This window comes from Malania oleifera, chromosome 7 (genome assembly GCF_029873635.1).
Source record: "Malania oleifera isolate guangnan ecotype guangnan chromosome 7, ASM2987363v1, whole genome shotgun sequence".
NCBI lineage: Eukaryota > Viridiplantae > Streptophyta > Magnoliopsida > Santalales > Ximeniaceae > Malania > Malania oleifera.
Genome location: NC_080423.1, coordinates 58,368,381 through 58,385,942, shown reverse-complemented (window position 1 = coordinate 58,385,942; position 17,562 = coordinate 58,368,381). Strand labels below are relative to the sequence as shown.

Here is a 17,562-nt window from a genome sequence, read left to right as displayed (position 1 = left end):
AAGTTTCACAAATAATTTCATGCTTTACTACTAGTTTCCGTTATTTTTTCAAATCGAAATCGAAATTGACATCGAAATCGAAATTTCGGTCGAAATTTCCGTACTTTTGGAGCTTCGAAATTTGAGTCGAAATCGAAATTTAAGACCTTGATTAAAAGTAAATATTATAAATGCATCACAAATGACAAGTTTGTGTCATGTAGGTTTTGAGAATTATTATGGTGGCAGACTGTCTGTATGTGTGTTTGGAAAGTTACGGACACAGAAAGTAAAAGTTCTGACAGTTACACTTTTCAATAATTTTATATGGTCCACATTTTCACAACTTCACTATTTAGTGAAATACACTGGCCATTCTTGTCATGCTCGCCAGAAATCAAGTTAATTAGATGCTGTTACTCATGCTCTTGATAGCTGTTGTTTTACTGTAAAGAATACATTAATACACTAGTTTGAGCTGGGGTTTTGGATGAGAAAGTTCCTGATGTCTATTTGCCACATGTATGGCAAGAATTAAATAATAACATGATCCAAAGGTTGGATTGGCAATTTGTGCACTGCATAAAAAGTTATTTAGAGGTGTCAACAAGTTCTACATTAGGTGTAGGCGGATGTTGCCTCTCCTCTCATTCTGTTTCTTGTTACTCTCATATAATCGAACCCTGATCTTAGCATTGTATTAGTGCAACCAATTTGATCCAATTTGACTCCTTTTCATCTTCTCCCTTTCCTCTGAATTTATTGTACAAAATTGTTGAGAATAAATGCTAGAGATTAACCAAAATTTTTTGGCTAAACCCCCCTCCTGCTGCTGTTATTTTTGCTACATAAGATTTGCTCACAGCAGTGCTGGCATCAGCATTGTACAGACGGGTGTGTGTGGGGGGGGGGGGGGGGGGTTCAAGCTTATGCTGTGTCCAGACCTTCTAAGTCATTTCTATTGATGGTTTGTGGGATTGAACCCTGTTGTGTAGCTATAATGACTTTCTTCCAAGCAGAGATGTCAAGTTTAGCAGAACTATTTCTGGTTTTCTATTTTGATTCTGTTTCCATGGGAAACAGCAGTGCTGGCATTGGCACTTTACGGACAGGGGTGGGGGAGGTTCAAGCTTATGCTGTGTCCAGAACTTCCATGTCATTTCTATTGATGATTTGTGGGATTGAACCCTGTTGAATAGCTATAACGATATTCTTCCAAGAAGAGATGTCAGGTTTAGCAGAATTATTTCTGGTCAATTTTTCTCTTTAGATTCTGTTTCCATTGGAAGATATCTACCTGTAGGGGTGCTTTGATTTGGATCACTGCACTCTAAAACCATGTTTTGGTTACTATCCTGCAGGTGCGATTTTTTTTTTTGTTATTTTTTTTCTGGCCACTTTGAAAATTAGGGGGTGTTTGATAGAATTAAACATGTGGTGCTGAATATTGAGTTCTGAATCTGTGAACTGGGTTCTGAATATAATTGGAACAATCTCTGAATTTGAATATTGAATTAGTTTAGTTTTGTAACTGCTCACTGAGCATGTGTGGGAGATAGAATTTGAGAGATAAGGAGAAGTGTGTTGTGCACAATTGTGGAATTTACATTTTTTATAGGGGAAAATGCCCAATTAAGATTATAAGAAGCTTACTAAAGGATGGTTCATTGACTAGTAGATTATTAAGAGACTGACCTCCATTAAGATGCAACAAAGGGCAAACGAGGCTTTAATCCCATTATATCTTGTTTTCTGCACTGACTTTTTGCATGGTGTTTTGTTTCACATTTTATTATGGAAAAAAAGATTTTGTTGGTGGAAATCCTTCTTTGGTACTCTTGAATATGTGAGGATCTTTTTGGCCTTTTTTGGCAACATTCATCAAACTGTGTTCTATGCACCTCAACAAAGTGGATGGGAGAATGAAAAATAGAGAATATCAGTGGAAGTTCCCTGAATTCTTATCTATATTATTGCCTTTTCAGTTCTTTCAAGCTGATGCAGTTGTAACCTTGTGCCATGTTTTGTTATTGATCATCAGGTTGTCCACTGCTGGTCTTTATCATCCTCGCTTCCATGTAACATCAATGTTTTGGATGCATTTCTTTTGTGAATTCCTGCCAATAAGTTAGATCCTAAGGTTGTCAAACATCTATTTCCAGCAAACTCTCATACACAAAAGGATTATAAGTGTTAGAGCTGTCTTTATGTTGTTTCTGGCTGTCTGCACATGTTACTTTTTTGAACTGACAATCATTTTCTTTTCCTCTCAGTGCTGGTGTGGATTTTGATTCTCCTTCTACCTCCAGTGCGAAAGAGTCGTTGTTCCTATTGTTGTTGATTCTGTGTTTTCCTGTCTGCAAATGTTACAATTTTCTAAGGGACACCATTCTCTTGTTCTGTTGGTGCTACACTGGATTTTGATTCTCCTTCTACCCCCAGTGTGAAAGAGTTGTTGTTTGATTGCCTATTGTTGTTGATTCTATGTTTTCCTATCTGCAGATGTTACAATTTTCTAAGGGACATCATTCTTTTGTTCTGTTGGTGCTACTCCGGATTTTGATTCTCCTTCTAACTCTGGTGCTAAAGAGTCATTGATTCCATTGCTAAATGTTCTTGAACCTGGGTTTTCATGGCTTGATGATGTTATAGCCTTGCTTAGATTTCATGAACATATTAAGTATATCTTTGTAAATGTGGGTTCTTGGATGGGGATGGGGGGCAGCGTTGCATACAAGTAATGGGATGTAGTAGAGGTTGTGAACAGAGGAGAACTGTAGGAGCTCAAGTGTCAAGCAGTAGCATGATTACATAAGGATGATGGTGATTTTAGAGAGAGAAGCTCTGGGCTAGAGAGAAAGTGTCTAGTGAGATATGAAGAGACAAAATCTCTCCAAATGCGGGGAGAAGGGAAGTATTTAGACAAAATCTCTCCAAATGCGGGGAGAAGAGAAGTATTTATAGTGCTAATTAGGACTGGGGCTATTATCCAATGAGGGAGGATCATGGTTGTGTATGAGGTTTCGGCCAACTGGAAAAGGACAATTTGAGTCATTCAATGGTATAATAACACGTGGCTAGAAAGAAAACAGTAAGGAAATGCTTGTTGTGGGTGGAACTTGAGCTAGCTAAGTAAGGGTTAAGGGGAGTGGCCAACTGCCACCCTTAATGGACCCTAATTTGAGCCCACCAAGCCAAATCTCTCTACAACATCCTAAAACTCGGGATTGATTAGGTGACCTGCTACGTTTCTTGTGATCAATCCCAAGTGAGCACCAAGAGTTCGACCCATACAAGAAATTATGAAATTAGAAGTTCTTAAGTAAGAAATTAATATTTGATTGTGGACCGTAATTAATATTTTATTTAATGATTAGACTAAGGTAAAAGGAGGTATTTACATTTTGCGCCTTGTGGGAAAGTATTTCGAATATTTTTTGGAAATAAATTCTGTGGACTAATTTAATAAGATTTGGGACTTGGTCGTCATTATTAAAATCACGAGTAAAAATATTTTTAAAAAATTAGGGGGTCATGTCGTGACAATACGAAAATTTAAGGGACCAATATTTTTATTTTTTATTTTTATAAAAAAATCTTAGTAAAACTAATCTACTAGGGACCTTTGAAAAAGAGATAAGTTGAACAAACTAATTTTATCATCTTTTGAATTCAAAATTTCAGCCTCCTAGCTTATAGGGACTTTTTAAAAATGAAATAAGCTTATCATCTTTTAAATTTAATTTTTCAACCACTTAACAATTATATGATTGGACTATTATGTGATTTTAGGATAACAATTATCTATTTTGAATAATCTAGTAGATAAAGAATTATCAATTTTTCAACCTCTTTCCAATCCACATGGGCTAAAGAAACCAAAGTCAATGTGGGTTATCAAAAACAAAACCACTGGACCAATAGGGGTTGTGGAAAAGGGTCCTGTTTGAGAAATGGAGCAACATAGGCCTGTGGTTGAGGTGGGAGAGGGTAGAACAGAATGTGCAAGTTTGGATGTTTAGATTGGGCAGAGTTCAAAAGATTTTATGGATAGTGAAGGCTCAGAGGTTATATTGAATAAAGCAGAGATCCCCACGAACAGTAGGGAGCAAATCGAATCTAGCAATTAGTCCTCTCCTTTGTTCTTAGTTCTAAATGAGGCGATGTTGACGGGGCAAGAGGGGTTAAAGGAAGAAGATTTGTTCTATGACACTAGGAAGAAGGAGATGGGCAGCATAGATGAATCTGAAAAGGAATTATTGGTTGATCAGCTGAGAGCTGATCTCGAAGCCAAGAAGAGGAGAATTTAAATAGCTTTCTGAAGATAATAGTGGAGAGGATAACCCTAGAGCAGCATATTTTTTTTTGCAATTTGATAGTGGAAAGGATGACTAAGACGTTAGATGGTTGGAAGGGGCACTCTTCTCTTTAGGGTGTGGACCTTGATCCAAGCTTGCCTTTCTAGCATTTTGTTATATTTCCTGTCCATATTTAGAATTCCAATGGGGATTGCTAGCAAGCTTGAGAGAATCATAAGAGGCTTTCAGTAGTCTGGTAGGATTGATCATAGGGACCACTTAGTCAGTTGGGGTGAGGTTTGTAGGTCAAAAGGAGGGAGAGTTGGGTCTAGGGAAGTTGGTGTCTAAAAACTTGGCTTTTTTAGTAATGGTTATGGAGTTTCCCTTTAGAAGAATCATCCCTTTGGCATAGGGTAATAAGAAGTAAGTTTGGGTTTGATGCAAATGGGTGGGATACCAATGCTAGTTTAAGATGTTCTTTGGGTAGTCCATGGAGGTCCATTTCTCAGATTTATCATTTTTTCATTCATAAAACTAAACTTGAAGTTGGGAGGGGCTCTCGGATCTATTTTTGGAAAGACCCTTGTCTGGTTAATGCACCTTATCCAATTCATTTTTCTTTTCTTATTAAGGTCCGAGCAAAATAGAGCTGTATCTTTCTTTGTTGGGGATTTGGGTAGTCCATCGGTTTCCTGGAATCTCCATTTTAGGAGACCTCTTAAAGATAGGGAGATGGTAGAGTTGTCTTTTTTGTTATCTTTATTGAATGGGAGTAATATTTTATTGGGAGGGGTGTTCGGCCTTGGTCTTTGGATCAGTTGGGTGCGTTTTCTTGTAAATCTTTTTTATTTTTTTGAATTCTTGGCTCACTCCAATTCTTGTTTCCCACTTTATTGTTTCATCTAGAAGGCTAAGGCTCCTCCAAAAATTAAGGTTTTCACTTGGTTGGTTGTGCTCAATAAAATTAATACTAATAACTTGCTGCAAATTAGGAGATCTTTGAAAGCAACTCTTAATGTATGCGTGCTCTGTTAGAAAAATTCAGGTATGGCTTCTCATCTTCTTTTGCACTGAATATTCGGGAGATTTGGAATATGCTTTTTGGTGTTTTTGGAGAGAACTGGGTTTGCCCATCTTCGGTTGGTGAATTGTTCGCTGTTTCTTTCAAAGGCTGTGGTAGGAGAAAGGACAAGGCAGTTCTATGGAAGTGTGCAATGTTTGCAGTTTTATTGGGGCTATGATTGGAGCATAATGCAAGGATATTCAATGGGAAGAAATTAAACAGGGTACTGGTTTGGGAAAAAAAATTCAGTATTTGGCCTCACTTTGGTGGGCTAGTTTGGGTTTTTTCGAAGGAATTAGTTCCATGAGTTACATAGAGATTGGGGGAATATTTTGGAATGCTGATTTATTACTTTTTGGTATTTTTTTAGCTGGTTTTACTGGATAATTCCCGGACTTTTTTGGGGAGATGTCTTATTCTCCCTTGTGTAAATTCTCTTCAATTTCCTTTTGCTATAAAAAAGAAAAGAAAAGATAAGAGTGGAGAATTTGAGGGGGGCGGTCCTTTAAAAGTGTAAGTTCAGCTCTGATCCCACAGAAATCAGAGGGAGATTGTCTTCCTCCGTATCTTGAGAATGCTTATGTAGATATAAATTTTTCTTAATCATAATTTTGACCATTTGATAGCTTTAAATAACAAGGGGCCTTTGTCTTCTAAACTTGGCCTTGGGCTCAATATTTCTCTTGTGGTTAATCCTGTTATTCTTTTGTGGTGTTGGGTGGGATGAGTCTAGGAAGGATGATCTTCTCATGGAGGATCTTGGTCCATCTATAATTAGTGAAGGTATCCTCCCTCTTCCTACTCAACACATTCTTTCTTTGGAAGCTTTATGCCAAAGAGAGGACCCTAATAAAAAGGAAGGCTGTGGGTTTAGCTTTGAGGGAGGTGAGAAAGATAACTTAGACCTGCAAAAACTCCTTGGGGACCTAGGCCTTGAATTATTAGACCATGCTGGGGATTTGGTGAGGGTGGGATCGAGCCCTAGGACGTACCAAAGGAGGAAAAAAAAAGTTTAGAAAAAGCTAAAAGACCTAGTTATGTTGATAAATTATAAGGGAGATAAAGGGTTAGGGAAAGGGGGAAGCATGTCAAGTTATGAAGATAGTTGGAATGTTAAGGGGTTAGGGGGGCTAATAAAGGAGCTTGATTATGGACCTTGGGTGGGGGGGGGGGGGGGTGGTGTTAGAAGTATTTGGGTTGGTTGTTGTAGTGATTGGTAATTTTTGCCCTTGTGTGGTGCCTTTGGTGGTATCCTTGTCAAGTGGCACACTCGGCCTATATCAAGACTAGACACACTAGCAGGGTTTTTTTCCCGTTCTGTGTTTTTTAAAGTGTGAGAGGTAGGGGGCGGTGGTGGGTTTCATTAGTGTATGGAGTTTCGAAACCAACTCTTTGGAGTTCTTCTAGGAAGAACTCTACTCTATTTATGGCTTTTGCTCCCCCAGGTGGATAGCGGGAGGTAATTTTAATGTGTGAAGATTTTCCTATTTGCTGGAATCTATTAAGGTGGCGTGGGGTTCCCACCCGTTTTTGGTTCAAGAATATATGGTTGGACCATGTCATGTTCGAGTCTTCGGTCTTGGAATCTTGGGGCGAGGAACCAGAAAAGGGTTGGGAAGGTTTTAGATTCATGAAAAAATAGAAACTTTTGAAAAAGTTGAAAGTTTGGAATAAGGTGGTGTTTGGAATAAGCAAGCTCAAAATGAATAACTTCTCCTAAGAAAAAAAGGTCAATTAAGATTTTTGAATATAGACTGATTAGCTTAGTTTCTAGTGTTTACAAAATAATCACTAAAGTGTTAGCTAATAGGTTGTATGTGGCGCTTGGTAGGACTATTTCTGAGGCCCAGAGTGCATTTATGGGGGGGAAGACAAATTGTGGATGCTATTTTGATTGTGAACGAAACTGTTGAGGATATTAGAAGGAAGAAGGGGGCTTGTCTTTAAGGTGCATTTTTAGCTTATGATAGAGTGAGTTGAAACTTTTTGGATAAGATTATAGTGAGAAAGGGTTTTGGAGAAAAATGGCGTAAATAGTTGAAAGGGTGTATGTCTAATGTGAATTTTGCGGTGATAGTGAATGGAGAGCCTAAATCTTGGTTTAGGGATGAGGGGGATTAGATGAGGGGATCCTCTTTCTCAATTTTTGTTTGTGTTAGTGGCGGATGTTTTGAGTAGTTTGGTTGATAAGGTGGTGGATAGAGGCTTACTAAGGGGTCAGTGGATAGGGAGGAGATTATGGTTTCTCACCTTTAGTTTGCGGATGGTATTATTTTTTTCCTGGAGAACCACAAGTCTTCTATTCTAAATATAGTGGGGCTTCTTTGAATTTTTGAAAGGGTATCGGGGTTTAGGATTAATATGGGAAAGAGTGGTATTGCGGCTATTAATATGCCTATAGAGAGTGTTAGGGGAATTGGGTTTGGAAGTGGGATATGCCGAATTGGGTTGGCCGATGTCTTACTTGGGTGTTCCTTTGGGGGTTGGGGGGGGGGGGGGGGGTGGGGATGGTAGGGGCACTCCTAGAGTAGCTAGTTTCTGGGATCTGGTGGTGGAGAGAGTTTCTAAGCAGTTAGACGGGTGGAAGGGAGCTTTTTTTTTTTCTATGGGAGAAAGGATTACTCTAATTTGGCTTGTCTTTTTAGTATTCCATTGTATTTTATGTCTATTTTTAAAATAGAATTGTTAATGGTTATTTAGTCATTTAGCATTATTATTAATTGTTAGAGTTTGGTTTTTAATAAGTGTAAGTTAGTAAGGGTATAATGGTCATTCCCATTGTACATGACATATATTATAAATAGAGGGAGAGAGTCGAGAGACCTATCATTGAGGCGAGGTCTTCCATTATACCCAATTATTCAACATGGTATTGGAGCATGATTCTGAAACCTATACCCTAAGTGTTACTACCACCATCAAAAGTGAAGCCTAAAACCCAAAATCTGCTGCATGTCTATCATCATAGAAGATTTTTCAGCGATACTAATAACCCCAGAAAACAGCCAGCAGCAGCAGAAAGTCAGAGCAGTTGCTGGAATTTTCTGGGCGACACTGCCAGTTTGAGAACATCAAATCCACTATTGATTTGTCAAAAACCAACACCATTGTCACCCACAGACATTGCCGATCTGCCCCCCACTGAAATCCCACCTCCAGGCAGTGTCTCACATGCCCTCATGGGCTGGAAGAAGGCTGCCGGGCTGACCCCACACACTGGCGCATGAAGCCACTTACAGGATTGGTTTTGACCTGAAATGATTCAGCAGTGACCCAATCTCTCTATTAACATGTTTTCAGAGTTTCTTCGTGATGTCTTTTGCCCAAAGATCTCACCTTTTTAAATTGCTCAAGTGCGGCACACAAGGAATGGTTGTTTGATGCTTTGTGAAGCAGTTTTTCAATGGTTATCGAGTTTATTGGGTTTGAAACAGTGGAGTGTTCAAGGTTTCTACAGTATTAGTTGTCTCAACAAGCATCTTCTCACATTGCGTCTTTTGCCTAGAAAGGTAATCCTACGTCTGTATGTCCATGGGTTATTGATTCTGCGGCCATTGACGATATAACAGGTGCAAGCAATTTCTTTTTTGATTTCCTAGTCCTTCTGTCTCTTTTTCTTTTGCTTTATACATTCCATTCCTAAATCTCTTTTCAATCTCATGTCAATTAGTAAGCTGAAAAAGTCACTAAATTGTTCTGTCACATTCTTTCCTGATTCTGTGGTTATTCAGGTTTTGAAGATGAGAAAGACAATTGGCACAGGATGTGAGGTTTGTGGAGTTTACTATTTTAAGTCGCCTTCTCCACCCATTGCCTGCACAGTCGCAGCTACACCACTTCAAATCCATTGTCGCCTTGGTCATCCGTCCTTGGACAAGTTGAAAAATTTAGTTCCTACAGTGAGTTCTATGTCTAATCTTGAGTGTGAGTCTTTTCAATTGGGAGCATCATTGTTTTCCCTTTGCTTCTCGGGTAGACAAATGAGTGGTTAGCTGTTTCATGCTAGTCCATTCCGATATTTGGGGTCCTAGTCATTTCATATCAAAGTTGGGGTTTCAGTACTTTGTTACATTTGTTGATGACTACTCTAGGAAGACTTGGTTATATTTGATGAAAGATCGTTCTGAGTTGTTTGATATCTTTTGTGCCTTCTGTTCCCAAATAAGGACCCAATTTGATATACTAGTCAGGATACTTCATAGTGATAATGCTAAGGAGTACTTTAGTACTCAATTCAGTACTTATATGACCAGCTCTAGTATGATCCATCAGTCTCTTGTGCCCATACTCCACAACAAAATGGGGTTGTAGAGCGAAAAAACAGACATTTTCTTAAAGTCACTCGTACCCTATTGTATCAAATGAATGTCCCCAAAGTTTTTTGGAGTGATGCTGTGCTCACAGCTAACTCCCTCATCAATAAAATGCCATCCTCTGTTCTTGGCGGTAAAATCCCATATTCAGTTATCTTCCCTAAGGGTCCTTTGTTCTCCATTCCTCCTCGTGTATTCGGTTATGTCCTTTGTCCATCAGTTAACTCTAGGAATGGATAAGTTGGATCTTCGTGCTATCAAATGCATCTTTTTGGGCTATTCCAATGGCCAAAAAGGATATCGATGTTATAGTCCTACTTTACATCGATTTTTTGTCTCTACTAATGTCACCTTCTTTGAGTCTTTACCAGACTACTATGATTCCTTGAGTTTTGTTGACCTTGATGAGTCTCTTCCTTTGCCTTGCCTTCCAGATCCAATCCTAGTATCTGTGCCTAATCCTCCTACGTCTTCATCCAATTTGAGCCCTTATATTCGCGTGGATCATCCTAAATTGGAGGTATACACATGGAGACTCAAGGGGGAAGTGCCTCCTCCAACTTCTACTACTATGCCTCTAGTTCCCTCGTCAGATGATCTTATTTTTCATGATGTTGATCCTCCAATAGCTGTTTGAAAATGTAAATGCACTTGTTCCCAACATCCGATCTCTAATTTTGTTTGTTATGATTTCTTGTCACCCTCTTATTAATGTTTTGTTAGTTTTCTATCTTTCGTTGCTCTTCCAAAATCTATTTCTGAAGCCCTATCCCATTCTGAGTGGAGGACACCAATGGTTGAATAGATGCGTGCACTACATGATAATGATACTTGGGATTTGACACCTCTTCATCCTGATAAGTCTGTGGTTGGTTGTTGCTGGGTGTAGACTGTGAAAGTCAATCCTGATAGTTTTGTGGCTTGTTTGAGGGCCCACCTTGTTGTTAAGGGGTATACTCAGGTGTATGGTTTCGATTATTCAAACACATTATCTTTGGTCGCTAAACTTGCCTCAGTATGTTTGTTCATTTCTTTAGCTACCACTTGTCATTGGCCTCTACATCAATTAGATGTGAAGAATGCTTTCCTACATGGTGATCTTCATAAGGAGGTATATATGGAGCAACTAGCTGGGTTTGTTGCTCAAGGGGAGTCAAGTTCAGTATATCAACTTAAGAAATCATTGTATGGATTAAAACAATCTCTAAGGGCATGGTTTGGCTATTTTAGTGCCGTAGTACTTGAGTTTGGCTTTCATTGGTGTGCAATAGATTACTCTGTTTTTTATCGTCATACTCCATCTGATAGGATTTTGCTTATTGTGTATGTGGATGACATTGTGATCATTGATGATGATGATTGAGGCATCCAAGACCTAAAGCTTTCCCTACAAATTAAGTTTCAGATCAAGGACTTGGGACCATTGAAGTACTTCTTGGGTATAGAAGTATCGAGATCTCGTGCGGGAATTGTATTGTCACAAAGAAAGTATGTTCTTGGTCTTTTAGATGAAACAGGGCTATTAGGATCCAAACCTATTGATACACGCATGGATCCAAATAGTAAGTTGATGCTAGATATAGGTGATTTGTTGCCTAACCCAAGACACCCGACTAGATATGTCTTTTGCAACAAGTGTTGGGCTCGATTCCTTGAGAACAAGTTACTGGGATGCAGTAATTCGCATTTTGAGATATCTTAAAGATGCACCAAGGAGAGGTCTCTTGTATTAGGATTGGGGTCACACTCATATTCAGGGATATACAGATGCAGATTGGGTCGGGTCACCTTCTAACCAAAGACCCACAACTGGGTATTGTTTCTTTGTTAGTGGTAATTTGGTGTCTTGGAAAAGTAAAAAACAAACTGTTGTAGCTAGGTCGAGTGCTGAGTCAAAATACAAGGCTATGGCGCACACTACATGTGAACTTATTTGGTTGAAGAACATGTTGAAAGAACTAGGTTTTCCACATTCTTAGCCTATGGAGTTGATGTGTGATAATCGAGCTGGTATTCATATTGCCTCCAACCTTGTCTTCCATGAGCGGACAAAGCACATTGAAGTTGATTGCCATTTTATTCAAGAGAAACTTGTACAGAAGCTCATTACAACCACTCATGTGAAGTCCGAGTTTCAACTTGCTGATTTATTCACTAAAGCCTTGGGAGGTGCTCGTGTGAAATTCATTTGTAACAAGCTAGGAGCATATGATACATATGCTTTAACTTGAGGGAGAGTGTTAAATGGTTATTTAGTCATGTAGCATTATTATTAATTGTTAGAGTTTGGTTTGTAATAAGTGTAAGTTAGCAGGGGTATTATGGTCATTCCTTTGTATTTGAAATATATTATAAATAGAGGGAGAGATCTATCATTGAGGTGAGGTCTTCCATTCTACCCAATTATTCAAGAAGAATTATGAGGGATTTTCTGTGGTTCCATAGGGGGTTTTAAGGATCACTTAGTGATATGTGATTTGGGAAGCGGTGTGTAGGACTAAGAAAGAGGGTTGTTTGGGTCTCGGAAATTTGGTGTCCAAGAACATGACTCTTTTGGCTAAATGGCTTTGTTGGTTCTTGCTAAAGGTGTCCTCCTTATGGAATAAAGTTATTAAAAGTAAATTTGGTCTTGATGGGATTTGGTGGGATACTAAGTTAGGCTCTAGATGTTCTTCGGGAAACCCGTTGAAAGCTATTTCCTAGATTTATTCTCTCTTTATTCCCCATACCAAATTTGTGATGGGTAAGGGTTGTAACATTCGTTTTTGGAAAGATATATGGTTGGGGAATGTTGTTTTCGCCACCTTTTTTCCTTTCTTTTTCCATTTGAGCTCAGGGCAAAATGATCCTATCTTTTCTTTTATCGGGCGGTCCTCTTCCTTGGGATTTTCATTTTAGGAGAGCCTTGAATGATAGAGAAACTATTGAATTATCTTGTTTGTTGGTTATGTTGAACAACTGTAGGATGTCGTATGAGGATGATAGTTGTTCTTGGTTGTTGGATTCCTCAAGAGTTTTTTCATGTAAATCTCTCTTTGATTTCTTGGTTCGTACTAATCATTCATTTCCACTCTACTTAGTAATCTGGAAGGTCAAAATCCCTCATAAAATCAAAGCATTCCTTTGGTTGGCCGTGCTTAATAGAATAAATACTAATGACTTTCTGCAAATGAGGAGACCTTTAAAGCCTTTATCACCTAATATTTGTATGCTTTGCTTGGGTTGTTCATAATTTGTTTCTCAAATTGAATTTTGCATAGAAGGTTTAGAATAATTTTAATTATTTTGGAGAAGGTTGGGTTTTGTCTGAGATTAGTGGAGGAGTTATTGGGAATATCTTTTGTGGGGTTTGGTAGGAGGAAGGAAGGTCTTGTTAAGGGGTAAGGGGTTGAATCCAGCAATATAAACTCAACCACACGAAACACACAGAACACAAGGAAATTACGTGGTTCGGCCAAACTCGGCCTATATCCACGGGAGAAAGGGAGTCACACTATATAATCAATAAGGAAAAATACAGTGGAGGAGGAGAACACACTCTCACTCAACTCTAGCTCAAACCACTCTGCCTCACGCACACAGTGCACAACAATCTCTATTCTTTCTCTGTTGTATATTTTCTTTTGCACACCCACACTGCTTTACAAAGCATTGCACATATAAATATATCAGAGGGGAACATTGAAATGGAGCAGCAATAAAGACAATCTGCATGCTTGAGGCTGCACATGCTCCACGAGTTGCAACTTCCCAAGCAACAATAAATGCACCCACATGGGTGGGTCAACAAATCACCCCCTCCAAAACATGTGGGGGCAACCAAGTGTCTGTTGATGCTGCAACATTGTGACCTCGCCCTAGACTCAAGACATCCGCACTCCCTCGAGAGAGTGCCCGCACCCCTTTGCAGAGGTGTTTATGCAGGGATCATCTTCTGGATGGTTTCAGTAGATCTAAAACCCACTGAATCTGAGCATAATTCCAATTTCTCTCTAGTCACTGTCTTTGTCAACATATCTGCTGGCTTTTGACTGCCAAGGATTTTCACAACGGTCAATATCCCTTCATCGAGAAGAGATCTAATGAAGTGATAGCGGAGTCCAATGTGCTTGGTCTTTAAGTGGAATGCTGAATTCTTCGCCAAGTGTATAGAACTCTGACTGTCACTATACAAAACACTCTTCATCTGCTTGAAACCCAACTCTGTCAACAAACCTTGTAACCAGATCATTTCCTTGCTTGCTTCTGTCATGGCCACATACTCTGCCTCTGTAGTGGATAGAGCAACGATTTTCTGAATCTGTGATACCCAACTAACAGAAGTAGCACCTATTGTGAAAACATATCCAGTAGTGCTTCTTTTGTGATCTATCTCGCTAGCAAAGTTTGCATCTACGTATCCCTGCAATGTTAGATCACTTTTGCCAAAACATAAACATTTGTTAATTGTACCTCGGAGATACCGTAAAATTCATTTTACCGCTTCCCAATGAATTTTTCCTAGATTCAACATGAATTTGCTGACGGTTCCCACTGCATGACTGAGATCCGGTCTCGTGCAAACCATGGCGTATATTAAGCTTCCTACAGCTGAAGCATATGGAGTTTTGTCCATTTCTTTTCTCTCTTCCTCTGACTCTAGAGACTGAGTCTTAGATAACTTGAAATGACCGGCTAATGGTGTGCCAACTGCCTTAGCATCACACATGTTGAACCTTCTGAGAATCCGCCTGATGTACTTGGCCTGAGACAACTACAAGGTTCCCTTCTTCCTGTCTCTAGTGATTCTCATCCCAAGCATCTGCTTTGCTGGATGTAAGTCTTTCATTTCAAATTTAGTGGACAACTGCCTTTTCAATTTTTTGATCTCGTCCATGTCTGATCCTGCAATTAGCATATCATTAACATAAAGCAAAAGAATTATGTAACTTGATTTATACCTCTTGAAATAGCAACAATGATCGGCGTTGCATTTGCGGTAGTCATTCTTTTGCATGAAGCCGTCAAATTTCTTAAACCACTACCTTGGAGCATGTTTCAAACTATACAGACTCTTATTCAACCTGCAAACAAATTTTTCTTTGCCTTTTTCTGCAAAACCTTCAGGTTGGTGCATGTATATTTCCTCCTCTAGATCACCATGGAGGAAAGCAGTTTTTACATCTAATTGCTCGAGGTGTAAATTCTCTGCTGCAACAATGCTCAAAATTGTCTGAATGGTTGTGTGTTTCACAACTGGTGAGAAGATTTCTGAGTAGTCAATACCTTCTATTTGTTGGAAACCTTTGACCACGGGTCTTGCTTTGTATCTTCTCAGACCATCATGCTCTTCTTTTATGCGATACACCCATTTGTTTTGAAGAGCTTCCTTTCCCTTGGGTAATCTAGCTAGCTCCCAAGTCCTATTGTCGGTGAGGGATTTCATCTCATCTTTCATGGCAAGTTCCCACTTGCTAGCTTCATCCACTTGACATGCTTCATCATAGCACTTTGGTTCACCTGCATCAGTTAGTAACAAATAATCCAAATATCTCCTATTTGGTACATGCGGTCGGGAAGACCTCCTCAGTGTCAGGGTAGGAGTCGGAGTTGGAGTCTGTGGTGCTTCAGAGCACTCCTCTGTGATAGATTCCTTTGTCTGGGAATTATCAATAGTTTGTTGTGCCACGTTGCTGTTAGTGAAATCATCCAACTCTACAATATCAAGGTTATATAGTGCGGGATGAATTGTTGATGTCGCGTCTTTGTACATAACCTTTTCATTGAAAACAACATCTCAACTTCTAATTATTTTCTTGTTTTGATCATCCCAGATGCGGTAACCAAACTCATCTTCACCATATCCAAGAAATGTGCTTTTTTGAGATTTTGGATCAAGCTTGTTCCTAGCCTAATCACTTATATGTACATAAGCAATGCAACTGAAAACTTTTAAATGTGAAAGTTTTACCTCCTTTTTGCTCCATACCTCCTCCGGTAACTGGAACTGCAATGGTACTGATGGACTTCGGTTGATTAGATAAGCAGCTGTGTTGATTGCTTTTGCCCAAAATTGCTTTGGTAAACCTGCTTGTAATCGCATACTTTTGGCTCTCTCAGTTAAGGTTCTGTTCATTCGTTCTGCTACGCCATTGTGTTGGGGTGTACCTGGCACGGTTCTTTCAAGTCTGATCCCATGCTCATAGCAAAACTTTTTGAATTCTCTATCTTCGTATTCACCACCATTGTTTGATCTCAGCTTTTTGATTTTCAAGCCTGTTTCATTTTCCACCATGGCCTTCCATTTCCTGAAAACATTATACACTTCAGATTTATGTCTTAAGAAATAAACCCATACCTTCCTGGAATGGTCGTCAATAAAGGTGATGAAATAGGATTTCCCGCCAATGGATGAAACTGGGCTCGGTCCCCAAACATCGATGTGCACCAGCTTTAATTTTTTTTTTCTTTGGAGTTCTGCCAAATGTCTAAAAGCTAACTCTTTTCTGTTTACCGAGGATGCAACTTTCACATTGGTCAATATTAGCTGACTGGAGACCTGATATCTTTCCCTTTGAGTTTATGATTTTCAAACCTTTTTCACTCGTGACCGAGTCTTTGGTGCCATAGGTTTGAATCTTCATTCCTTGCAACAACTGAAATTGACATGCAAGCATCTGAGGTCATATAAAGAGTACCAGTTTTCTTACCGCGCAAGCATGTCATTGCGCCTTTGGAAATTTTCCAACTATCACCACAGAAGGTTGTAGTGTAACCTTCACTTGCAAGCTGTCCAAAAGATATTTAATTTTTCTTGAGATCAGGGATATATTTGACATCAGTCAAACTCCAGGTGGTACCTGTCAAATTAATTTTTGCTTCTCCTTTTCCTACAATTTCACAAGGTTTGTCGTCACCAAGATAAAATTGCCAAGATTATCGAGTACATACCTGTTAAGCATTTCTTTGTTGCCTGTTGTGTGAAACGAGGCTCCAGAGTCTAATACCCAAGACTCTCCTTTCCTTTCCAAAGAGCATAACAGTGCATCTCCTTCTCTTGAAGAAGAGGCGACATTTGCTTTGGTCTTATTTTCTGGCTCCTTCTGGGATCGACATTGATTTTTGTAGTGGCCAATCTTGCCACAATTCCAACACTCGATTTGCTTTTTATTTTGAGTGTTGTTGGAATTTCCTAGATCTCTTGATTTGGACCATTTGCTTCTTGATCTTCCACGGTTTTGATTTCTATTTTGATTTCTGACTTTGGTCTGTTTCTCACCTTGTGTGACCAAGGCACGCCCTTGGAGGTTAACAATTGGCTTTCTGAGGGTGTCAGTATCTTGTAGTGAAGCCATCACTTCTTCCAAATTCAAGGTTTCCTTACCAACAAGCAATGCTGTGACAAGACTATCATAAGAAGGTGGTAGAGATGCCATGAGAAGAAGTGCTTTATCTTCTTCTTCAACTTTTACACCAAGACTCATTAACTGGGTCATTATCTTGTGGTAATCATTTATGTGGTCAATAATATTTATCCCTTCTTTCATTTTTAGCTGATAGAGTTTCTTCTTCAAAAATAGCTTGTTTGTTAGAGATTTTGACATGTATCTCTATTCTAATTTATTCCATAGCTCAACGGGTGATGATTCATCTAAAATAGAATATTTAACTTCATTTGACAAACATAAACGAATAGTACTAACCGTTTTCATTTCCGTCTCTGCCCAATCATCATCATTGATATTTTCTGGCTTCTTACCGATTAGTGTCTTGATCAAGTCACGCTGAATCAAGTTATCCTTGCTTGTACTCTACCATAAACTGAAATTGTTCCGACTGTCAAATTTCTCCACGGTGAACTTGGATAAATTGTCAACCATTATAAAACAGCAACTTAGAGGCTGATTTTGGCAAAATTGACTGCACCAAT

General features: G+C 39.1%; 1 protein-coding gene across 2 annotated transcripts in view; it reads left to right on the top strand.

The window, feature by feature from the left end:
- LOC131159398 (histidinol dehydrogenase, chloroplastic-like) overlaps nt 1-17,562 on the top strand; it is a 218,626-nt gene that overhangs the window by 187,805 nt on the left and 13,259 nt on the right. The gene's annotated exons all lie outside the window — the stretch shown is intronic.